Source organism: Arachis ipaensis, chromosome B6 (assembly GCF_059453495.1).
Source record: "Arachis ipaensis isolate K30076 ecotype BB chromosome B6, ASM5945349v1, whole genome shotgun sequence".
In the NCBI taxonomy this organism is placed as follows: Eukaryota; Viridiplantae; Streptophyta; class Magnoliopsida; order Fabales; family Fabaceae; genus Arachis; species Arachis ipaensis.
In genome coordinates this window covers 75477006-75488685 of record NC_142441.1, presented here as the reverse complement: position 1 = coordinate 75488685, position 11680 = coordinate 75477006, and the positions used below count along the sequence as shown (strand labels likewise).

General features: G+C 38.6%; 1 non-coding gene across 1 annotated transcript; it reads right to left on the bottom strand.

Annotated features, from left to right (window-relative positions):
* Positions 1 to 4534: 4534 nt before the first annotated feature.
* LOC148561388 (small nucleolar RNA R71) lies at positions 4535 to 4638 on the bottom strand. Its single transcript, XR_015886389.1, has one exon. It is a non-coding gene; the product is annotated as a small nucleolar RNA R71 (small nucleolar RNA).
* Positions 4639 to 11680: the final 7042 nt, after the last annotated feature.

Sequence of the window (11680 nt, the reverse complement as noted above, 5' to 3'; positions counted from 1 at the left end):
AAGCACGAAAGTTAAGGGGGATGATGAAGGACTAAGCAATGCCAAAAGGTTGTATTGTTACTCAACTGTTTATGCCTTGAAGTGCTTTAGTTAGAAGTCTAATTGTACCCCTTCTCTGATTAGTTTTCTCTTGTCTGCATTTTATTTGTTCACTATTATTTTGACTCAGTAATCTAGCCAGAATGTTTGCTTGTGCATCACTCATCCTACTTGAATTCATGTCTTGTTCCCCTCTGCATAAATAAGAGAAAATGATTGAACTAGAAAGTAACTGTCCAATGTGGTAGGAATAAAAATAAAAGTTCAGTGGTGGTAATTGCTTGATTAGTTGGTAAGCTCAATAATAAAAGATGTAGGATAGAATGTCTCTTGTAGTGTGAACTTAAGTGCTGTTGTAGGACCTTTAGTAAATAAATATCCTTGGAAAAAGAAAGAGCAAGAAAAAGAGAAAGAAAAGCCAAGAATTGGAAACAAAAAAATGAAAGAAACAAATAATAAAGCTAGACACCAATAGCTTGGACCTTAAGACACATGCCTGTGGTGCTATTGTATTAGGATCTGCTTGGATTATTAGGTTCTGATGAGTATGTTAAAACTTGGTAGCTTGGATTAACTAATCTGGGATTACCAACCGAAAATCCACCATCAAGAGCAGCCTAACTACAAAGCATTTAGTAACCCAAAGAGGTGCTAGGCATCAATGCTCTTAAGAAGAATTGTGGGCCAAGTGTCTATAGTGAAGAGGTGTTGAGTAAAATTGAGCCAAAAAGCTGCTGCAAAAACACTTGACACTGAGCTACAATTGAAAAGTAAGTTTCTGAAGCAAAGGGAAGAAAGAAAATCTAACAAGGATCAATAGAGAATAAGGTCTTATAGCAGCAACTCTAGTTAATACTCAAAGAGACATTTCACATTTGGAAGTTGATAATAATTCAGCTGCATTCTATCTTCATAAAATCCCATGAACCAAATTTAATTACCTGCTAAATAAGGACATATATGCTTTTCTGTTTTCTTTCATTTCTTCTCATGTTCTAGTGCTTGCTTGGGGACAACAAGATTTAAGTTTGGTGTTGTGATGACAAGTCATCTTATGCTAGTTTCACAAGCATTTTTCATTTGTTTCATTAGGTTTTATACACTTTCTTGCACAATAAGTAAGTGATCGGAGTGGAATTTTATGTTTATCTTGATTCAATCAAACATCACTAACTTTATACAAAATCATGAGATTTACGCAAGAATTAGGTGATTATTATGAATGGTGCAAAAACCTTGTGATTTTGGTGAGACTTTGATTGCTTGTTTGGATGATTACAGGTGAAAAATGAAGAGAAAGAAGGGCAGTGCAGAATAACGCTGCGCTCAAATAGAGAACGCCATGCTCTCTAGTGACGTGCACACGTACAGGACGCTTACGCGTACGCGTGCATGAGGCGTAAGCGTGGAAGTGATTGGCGCTCATTTGCAAAAGAAGCGCTACGTTAATTTAGTGAGTGTTTTCGGGTAGATTTGAATTTGGAATTGAAAGTTTCACAATCGACGCGCACGCGTACATGACGCGCATGCGTCGATGGAGCATCTGGAATGAAGCATGCTTACGCGTGGGTGGCACAGAAGGTTGGAATCACAATTTTGCTATCCACGCGCACGCACAGAGTACGCGCATGATGCCAAGGCATCTTAGGCTAGTTTCACTAGCATTTTTCTGTTAGTTTTAGTTGTTTTATGCATTTTCTTGAGCTTAAAGTAACCAAGAATGGTTAAATGAATAACAAAGCAATGAACCATCCAAACAGTATGATTTTGATGCAAATTCCATGAGTTTTTAGTATATTACTTGAATGCTATGAATGGAAGATTTCTCATGAAATTTTGCAAGACTTTGATGCAATTGTTTGGATGATTTCAGGGAAGAAGAGGCTAGGCAAGGAAGCAACAAAATCAATAAAGGAAGCTTGAATATCACATGTGGAGTTTAAGTTCCAGTTTAAGCTTAAACTGGAACTTAAACTACCAAACCATATAATGCTGGAAATGGCGTTTAAGTTCCAGTTTAAGCCTAAACTGGAGCTTAAACGCCAGAATCATGAAGGTTAAGGAATGCTGGAACTGGCGTTTAACCTCCAGTTTAACCTTAAACTGGAAGTTAAACGCCAGAAGTAAGAAAGGCACCAGGAGCATTTCCACGTTTAAGCTCCAGTTTAACCTTAAACTGGAGCTTAAACGTGTTCGACTATTTCTCTCCTCCAGGGTTGCTTTCTCATTTCCACGTTTAAGCTTCAGTTTAACCTTAAACTGAAGCTTAAACGTGTTCGACCCAATTGCTCCTCCAGGGTTGCTTTCTTCATTTCCACGTTTAAGCTTCAGTTTAACCTTAAACTGAAACTTAAACTTCAACTTAAACGCCACTTTTTGAAAGGGTTTCTGGGCCAAATATATTGAAGTTTAAGTTAGCATTTGAGCACAAACATTGACTTAAACGTATTATGGTATGAAACCCAATTGAATATCATGGTTTATGGGATTGGGCCTGAAGAATTGATGAGTCTGGAGCTTCAATTTGTTGAGTCTTGTGTCATTACTTGTTTATCACTAAGTTTGCTCAATGAATGTTACAGAATTGGATCACAGCCTCATTAGGATTATGGATCATAAACCCAAAGCAAAAGGAAATCAGGGAAAGGCCTCAAAGCCCAAGAAACACAACAGAAGCTCAATTTAGAAAGTGTATAAATAGGATAGAATTTAAGTTGGTTGACACACACTGGAGGAGATTTATACACGGGAACTTTGGATCATTTTCTTTTTAGTTTTGTAATTGAATTCAGAGCTATGACTCACTAAACCCCTTTCATTGGGTTAGGGAGCTCTATTGTAATTCAATGAATCAATAATAGTTTTATCTTCTTCTTCAATCTTTTCTCTTGAATTTTGTTAGAAAGTTTCTCGATCTAATTCCATTGGGTAGTTGTCTTGGGAAAGAAACTACCCATAATTGGAATCCTTCGGAACCTTGGGAAAGGAATGGAGGATTCATGCTAGAGAAGCTTTCTCACAGTGAATTGGATTGGGGTTTGGATGGATATTGTGACATGTAATCCTACCAAATTGTGGTTCATGAAACTGTGTGGTATAATCAGTGATCGAGCATCATCTCTTCTTATGAACATTTAAACCAAGGGATTGGGAATTTGTTTGTTTTTAGAGAGAATTGGTGAGCCAAGGGATTGGGATCCAATCATATAAGATTGCCAAGCAAAATTTAATGAATGCATTGGTTGAGGAAGGGATAAAAGTTGTTTTGATTCGGAGATCTCAATATCTCCTAACACCCAATCAATTCCCATTTCTGATTTACCACTTTCTCTTTACATTCTGCAATTAAATTCATGCAATCACCCCCATCCCTTTTAATTTCAGCAATTTAACTTCTCGCTCTTTAATTCATGCAATTTTACATTCCGCAATTCTCATCTAAATCTTGATTCCGCTCAACTAGAACATACTTCTAATCCGAATTGCTCACTCAACCAATCCTTGTGGGATTCGACCTCACTCTATTGTGAGTTTTTACTTGACGATAACCGGTGCACTTGCCGGAAGGAATTTTGCCGATCGTGCAATTTCCTAAATCGTAGCATAACAAGTTTATGCACATCAAGTTTATGGCGCCGTTGCTGGGGATTGGTTTTCGATTGACAATTCTCAAATTGGAAGTTAACTAGATTGAGCATTTTTTTTTCTTGCTTTGTTAATTCAGTTCAAGTTACTTGTTGAATTTTAATTTCTGCACTCTGTTACATGCTTTCTTTCTTTATGCCTTTAAATTTAAGCAACTAACTCACTGACTCACTAACTATTTGAATTAATTCCTCAACTGCTCTAACCATACTCTTCCATTAACCAAGAGTATTTCACTTGTTTGGTGCCTGTGCTGTGTTCTTGTATGACAGGTAGGAGAGGAGAGACATCAACTCCTCCATATACTGAACCAGAGAGGACCCTTCATAGACTTAGAAGGGAAGCAAGAGGGAAGAGAGTACTGAGAGAAGAGGAATCTGAAGGAGAATCTGAGGACAATTTTGAGGAAGCTCTAGATCTCAACATGGATAGAGAAGTTCACAACCATGAGAGGGCGGATGGAAACAATGCCATTCCCGAGAGGAGGGTTCTTGGTTCATACATAAACCCAACCTCTGGGAATTGTGGTAGCAGCATTCAGAAACCACCCATTCAGGCCAACAATTTTGAACTCAAACCACAGCTAATATCACTTGTGGAGGATCATTGTTCATTTGGTGGGAGTGCTAATGAAGATCCAAACCAACATCTCACAAAATTCCTGAGAATTTGCGACACTGTGAAGTCCAATGGAGTCCAGGAAGATACCTATAAACTGCTCTTGTTCCCATTTTCACTTAGGGACAAGGCAGCTAAGTGGCTGGAATCATTCCCAAGGGGGAGCCTAACAACCTGGGATGAGGTGGAAAGCAAGTTTCTGGCACGTTTCTACCCCCCACAAAAGGTCAATAGGCTTCGATCTGAGGTTCAGACTTTTAGACAACAAGATGGTGAAACTCTCTACGAGGCATGGGAGAGATTCAAGGATTTGACAAGGAAATGCCCACCAGACATGTTCCATGACTGGGTGCAATTGCATATTTTCTATGATGGACTTTCTTATGAATCAAGGAAGGCCGTAGACCATTCATCGGGAGGTTCATTGAACAGGAAAAAGACTGTGGAAGAAGCCATTGAAGTGATTGAGACAGTGGCTGAGAATGAGTACTACTATGCTTCAGAGAGACACAACACTAAGGGAGTCATGGAGCTGAACAATGTTGATACAATTTTAGCCCAAAACAAAGTGTTTTCCAAGCAACTAGCAGAGCTCACCAGGAAATTAGAAACAAAGCAAGTGGCTGCAATACACACACAAGATCAAGAGGAAGTAAGCACTGAAGGAGGTGATTGGGAAGAGGCCAACTATGTGGGAGATCAACAAAGGCAATCATATGATCCACATTCCAACACTTACAACCCAGGATGGAAAAACCACCCAAACTTTGGGTGGGGGAACCAACAAACCCAACCACAAAACCACAAACCTTACAACCAAAACCAACATAACAATTCCACATACCAAAACTCCAACCAAAGATCATACCAAGCCACACAAAACACTTACTCCCAACCATCATATCATGGCCAAAATAATCAACCTACCCAACCTAATCCGAACCAACAATTTCAAGATCAATTAAACAGGATAGAAGGAATGCTGGCAAACATGGGTCAGGACATAAGTGAGTTGAAAAGCTTTAGGGATGATGTGAGATCTACCTTAAGGAACCATGGTGAAAAACTCAAGAGGATGGAGTCTCAAGTAGGAGAGCTATCTCAACAGGCCCCCAAGTCAACTGCAGTGTTCCCTAGTGACACAGAAAAGAATCCTAAAGGGGAACAAAAGGGAGTGAGATGGGAAGAATGCAAAGCCATCACCATATTGAAGGAAGTCTCAGAAGAAGAAGGAATCAGACCCTCAGAACAGGAGCCAGAAATCTTGAAGGAAGGTGTGGAAGAAGCTAAGCAGGAAGGTGAAACTAAACAAGCCAAGGAACTGCAAAAAGGCATGCTGGAAACATACCAACCAAAAGCACCATTTCCTCAGAGGTTAGGAGGAGGTGAAAAAGGGAAAACCTATTCAAGGTTTTTAGAGACATTTAAGTCTCTCCATATCAATATTCCCTTCCTTGAGATTCTCCAGCAGATGCCTACACATATCAAATATTTAAAGGAATTGCTAAGCAAGAAAAGAGTTTTGAAGGGAGGACAAACTGTAATAATGAACAAAGAATGCAGTGCCCTCATCAAGAAGGACATAGTCTCTAAGAAAACAGACCCAGGAAGTTTTCATATCCCCTGCATCATAGGGGAAACAAAAATTGACAAAGGATTCTGTGATCTAGGAGCTAGCATAAATGTGATGCCTCTGACTCTTATGAAGAGGCTACAACTGAATGAGGTGAGATCCACTGATGTAATCATACAACTGGCTGACAAAACTCAGAAGCAAGCTGAAGGGGTAGTTGAAAATGTGCTGGTGAAAGTGGAAAATTATTTCTTCCCCACAGACTTTGTCATTTTGGACATGGAGGAAAGCTACCTACACCCTATCATTCTGGGAAGGCCATTTCTAGCCACCACTAGAGCGCTCATAGATGTAGAACAAGGAGAGCTAATTTTGAGAATACATGATGAACAGCTCATTTTCAATATTTTCAAACCTGCATCTGAGCCTGAATCAGAACCTGAAAAGCCTAAGGATGATAGTAGCCATCTGTGTTTGGAGGAGAACAATCCAGCAGCTGAAATTCTGAAACAGTCCTTGGAAGGCAAACAAGAATTGCAAGAGTTAAAGCCACAAGAATCAATAGAAACAGATCAGAAGGATCCTCCTGGCATAAGGGTCAATGAAGAAATCCTCAAAAGAAAGGGAAGAATTGTAAAGAAGTTGCCAAGAGGATGGAGAAACAAGAAAATTCCCACTGAAGGTTTCTCTCCGGGAGATAAAGTGATATCAAGTCATTATCTGCCAATCCCACCTGGCCTCAAAACCATTCCTTCCCAGCTCCCTCAAGTGTTCACAATCAGGAAAGTTCTTTCTATGGAACATTTGGAAATCATGAAGGAATCAAATGGGGACGTTTTCATAGTGAGAGGAGAGGACATCAAGCACTACAATCCACCCTAACAAGGGGCAACCGTCAAGCTAATGACGTTAAAGAAGCGCTTGTTGGGAGGCAACCCAACCTGAGGTAATACTCCCTTGCTGTTTCTTTTATTTGTTTCAATAAAAAGGTGAAGTAGTTTCTGTGCATTGCAAAGAATTAAGTTTGGTGTTTCACACCAAACAATGAATTCATGGATCAATAATTCAAAGGGGAATGTGTGACTCTAAGTTTGGTGTTCCACCACACAGATCAACTGAACACAACAACCTTTGAATTATATGAAAGGAACAACCATTCTAAGCAATCACAGTTATGCTTAAAATCCTTAGCAGCAACTTCATTCCAAGGAGAATTCAAGGACTCAAAGAGCAGAGGAGTAAGTAGGAGACTAAGTTTGGTGTTCACACACCAACTTAAGACTCAGACACTTGCCCATACATAGTTGAGCTAACCACTCAAGTGCTTGAGAAGCAAGCAACTTCATCACTCTTTGCAGGAAAGGAAACAAGGATCTGAGAAAGAACATGAAGCAACAACTAGGAGAAGAAGGAGAAATCAAATTGTTTCCTGGCAACAAAGAGAAAACAAGAAATTTCACAAGGTGGTGGTGTTCCTTGACCATTCTTTAAAAGGCAAACAAAAGCATGCTTGTTCTGGTTTAAACTGTAATTGTTGAATCTTTCTGGAATGTGAAGTTTTTAGTATGTTTGTCTGTTTATTGCTTTGAATAAAGTGAATGCCTAGATGTTTGGATATAACTTCACCTTCTTAAACAAATGCCTGCCATGCTTGTTCTGTTTCCAAAAATAAAAGAAAAGTTTGAACAAAAGTAACTTGGCTCAATTAGTGACAAATCAAGTAGAATTAAGTGGTGGTATGCATGCTTGATTGTTTAGTCAGATCACTGGAAATAGAGTGTAGAATTATCATTCTTTGTGTAGAAATTGAAAACTGTCTATGGATCTTGATGAATAAATGTCTTTGGCCATGAAAAAGAAAGAAAAAGCCACTGAAAAAGGACAACCAAAAAGCAAAAAAATTGAGAAAATAAGCTAGGCACCAATGGTTTGAACTTCTGAGACAAATGCCTGTGGTGTTTATGTATTAAGGATATGCTTGGATGAATAGGTTCTGAGGAGTGTTTCAACACTTGGTAACTTGGGTTAACTAACCCGGGATTATCAACCAAAAGTCCATTATCAAGAGCAACCTAAATACAAAACATTTTGTCACACAAAGAGGTGCTGGGCACCAATGTCTCAAGAAGAAATGTGAACTAAAATGCCTGGAGTGGATATGTGTAGTGCACTGATAAGAAAAAGAAAATGACAAAGGCTTGTGCAACACATGACACTAAGCAAACAAGGAGCAAAGGAGCTCTAAGAAAAAGAAAAGAAAAACAAAGAAGAGAAAAGTGCCAAGGACATAAGAATAACAAGAGGCCATAGCAGTGTTTGATGGATGCAATGAAAAAGTGATAATCTTACCTGATAAGAATGAAAAAGTGATGCTGCAACTTTCTGCATAAAACCCTTTTGATGAACTTCAAATGCTTGCTAATATAGCCAATGTAATTGCTTTCTGTTTCATACTTTCTTCTCAAATAACTCAGGACTTGCTTAGGGACAAGCAAGTATTAAGTTTGGTGTTGTGATGCCAAGGCATCTTAGGCTAGTTTCACTAGCATTTTTCTGTTAGTTTTAGTTGTTTTATGCATTTTCTTGAGCTTAAAGTAACCAAGAATGGTTAAATGAATAACAAAGCAATGAACCATCCAAACAGTATGATTTTGATGCAAATTCCATGAGTTTTTAGTATATTACTTGAATGCTATGAATGGAAGATTTCTCATGAAATTTTGCAAGACTTTGATGCAATTGTTTGGATGATTTCAGGGAAGAAGAGGCTAGGCAAGGAAGCAACAAAATCAATAAAGGAAGCTTGAATATCACATGTGGAGTTTAAGTTCCAGTTTAAGCTTAAACTGGAACTTAAACTACCAAACCATATAATGCTGGAAATGGCGTTTAAGTTCCAGTTTAAGCCTAAACTGGAGCTTAAACGCCAGAATCATGAAGGTTAAGGAATGCTGGAACTGGCGTTTAACCTCCAGTTTAACCTTAAACTGGAAGTTAAACGCCAGAAGTAAGAAAGGCACCAGGAGCATTTCCACGTTTAAGCTCCAGTTTAACCTTAAACTGGAGCTTAAACGTGTTCGACTATTTCTCTCCTCCAGGGTTGCTTTCTCATTTCCACGTTTAAGCTTCAGTTTAACCTTAAACTGAAGCTTAAACGTGTTCGACCCAATTGCTCCTCCAGGGTTGCTTTCTTCATTTCCACGTTTAAGCTTCAGTTTAACCTTAAACTGAAGCTTAAACGTGTTCGACAATTCACACTCCTGGGTTGCTTTCTTCCATTTCCACGTTTAAGTTTCAGTTTAACCTTAAACTGAAACTTAAACTTCAACTTAAACGCCACTTTTTGAAAGGGTTTCTGGGCCAAATATATTGAAGTTTAAGTTAGCATTTGAGCACAAACATTAACTTAAACGTATTATGGTATGAAACCCAATTGAATATCATGGTTTATGGGATTGGGCCTGAAGAATTGATGAGTCTGGAGCTTCAATTTGTTGAGTCTTGTGTCATTACTTGTTTATCACTAAGTTTGCTCAATGAATGTTACAGAATTGGATCACAACCTCATCAGGATTATGGATCATAAACCCAAAGCAAAAGGAAATCAGGGAAAGGCCTCAAAGCCCAAGAAACACAACAGAAGCTCAATTTAGAAAGTGTATAAATAGGATAGAATTTAAGTTGGTTGACACACACTGGAGGAGATTTATACACGGGAACTTTGGATCATTTTCTTTTTAGTTTTGTAATTAAATTCAGAGCTATGACTCACTAAACCCCTTTCATTGGGTTAGGGAGCTCTATTGTAATTCAATGAATCAATAATAGTTTTATCTTCTTCTTCAATCTTTTCTCTTGAATTTTGTTAGAAAGTTTCTCGATCTAATTCCATTGGGTAGTTGTCTTGGGAAAGAAACTACCCATAATTGGAATCCTTCGGAACCTTGGGAAAGGAATGGAGGATTCATGCTAGAGAAGCTTTCTCACAGTGAATTGGATTGGGGTTTGGATGGATATTGTGACATGTAATCCTACCAAATTGTGGTTCATGAAACTGTGTGGTATAATCAGTGATCGAGCATCATCTCTTCTTATGAACATTTAAACCAAGGGATTGGGAATTTGTTTGTTTTTAGAGAGAATTGGTGAGCCAAGGGATTGGGATCCAATCATATAAGATTGCCAAGCAAAATTTAATGAATGCATTGGTTGGGGAAGGGATAAAAGTTGTTTTGATTCGGAGATCTCAATATCTCCTAACACCAAATGAATTCCCATTTCTGATTTACCACTTTCTCTTTACATTCTGCAATTAAATTCATGCAATCACCCCCATCCCTTTTAATTTCAGCAATTTAACTTCTCGCTCTTTAATTCATGCAATTTTACATTCCGCAATTCGCATCTAAATCTTGATTCCGCTCAACTAGAACATACTTCTAATCCGAATTGCTCACTCAACCAATCCTTGTGGGATTCGACCTCACTCTATTGTGAGTTTTTACTTGACGATAACCGGTGCACTTGCCGGAAGGAATTTTGCCGATCGTGCAATTTCCTAAATCGTAGCATAACAAGTTTATGCACATCAGCGCACGCGTGGGAAGCGTTCATGGCACGAACGTAGCACTCACTAAACGAACGCTATCAAGGACACGCACGCGTGAATGGTGCGCGCAAGCCTGATGGAGGCTGTAGATGGCAAAGACGCATACGCGTAGGTGACGCGTACGCGTAGGTGACGTGTAACGGCCTAGCCCCGAAGAAACGGCGCTTTTTCGGGATCAAACCGATTTTTTACAGAATTTTTAGGAATTTCTATGCATATAAGCACCTCCACTGCACAGGTGCTGCGTCATCAAGCTGCTGAGTCAGCAGCTTGATTGCACAGGACACCTCTCCTAATCTAAGTAGGCACGTCGCGAAGAGTTGCGTTTTTGAGCCACTTCGGGCCCGAATTTCAAAATTCTGATTTCCGTAGTTAGTCTCTATGTGACGAGCCGGTCACGAATTTCAAGAGAAAATTATATTAATATAATATTCATATATTATTATTTTATTCAGAATATTATATTATTATCTTCTCTACTGTGATTAATGTTGATCTATGTTTAGTAATATAATAACTGAGCTTGAAATCTACCGGTAACGGATAATACCGACATTCTTAGATGAACTTAGCACTGCTAAAGCTTCATCATATATCTTTTATTCTTATGATTTTCCAGTTACTAGTGTCATTTACACTAAGTAACTTAATGTTTATCCATTAGTAGTGTAATTACTTAAGTTCTAATACATCTAGCTTTAGTAATTATCCTTTTCTGAGATATTTTGACAAGTAACTTTTGGATAATCATCATTCAAAAGCCACGGCCTCCGTAGGACAGCTTGGCTATCATTTTTGTTCTTGGAAAAGCTTAGAACACCATGAAAGAAAACCATGAAGTTTCCATGAACACCTGAGCTACTTTCTCCGTTCTTTCTCAAACCGAAACCCCTATCAAAAATCTAATCTTACCAAAGTGTTCACCTCTTCCTCCTCTTCATTTCTATGTCACTTTTCATGGAGTAAATCAAGGTATGAAGGCTGCTCCTCCTCCTTGAAGATTCGGCCATGGTGGTTCCTTAAGTTAATGATGTTTTCTTCATGTTCTTTCTTAGGATCTCTTATTCAATCACCAAAAGCTCCAAAAAAACGTGATTTCTAGTTACCTTAAGGTGAGGAAAACCTTCTTTTCATCATCATGAAGCTTCAGCCTTCATGGTTCATAAGATTCTAAAGTTGTTTTTGATGTTAAAATA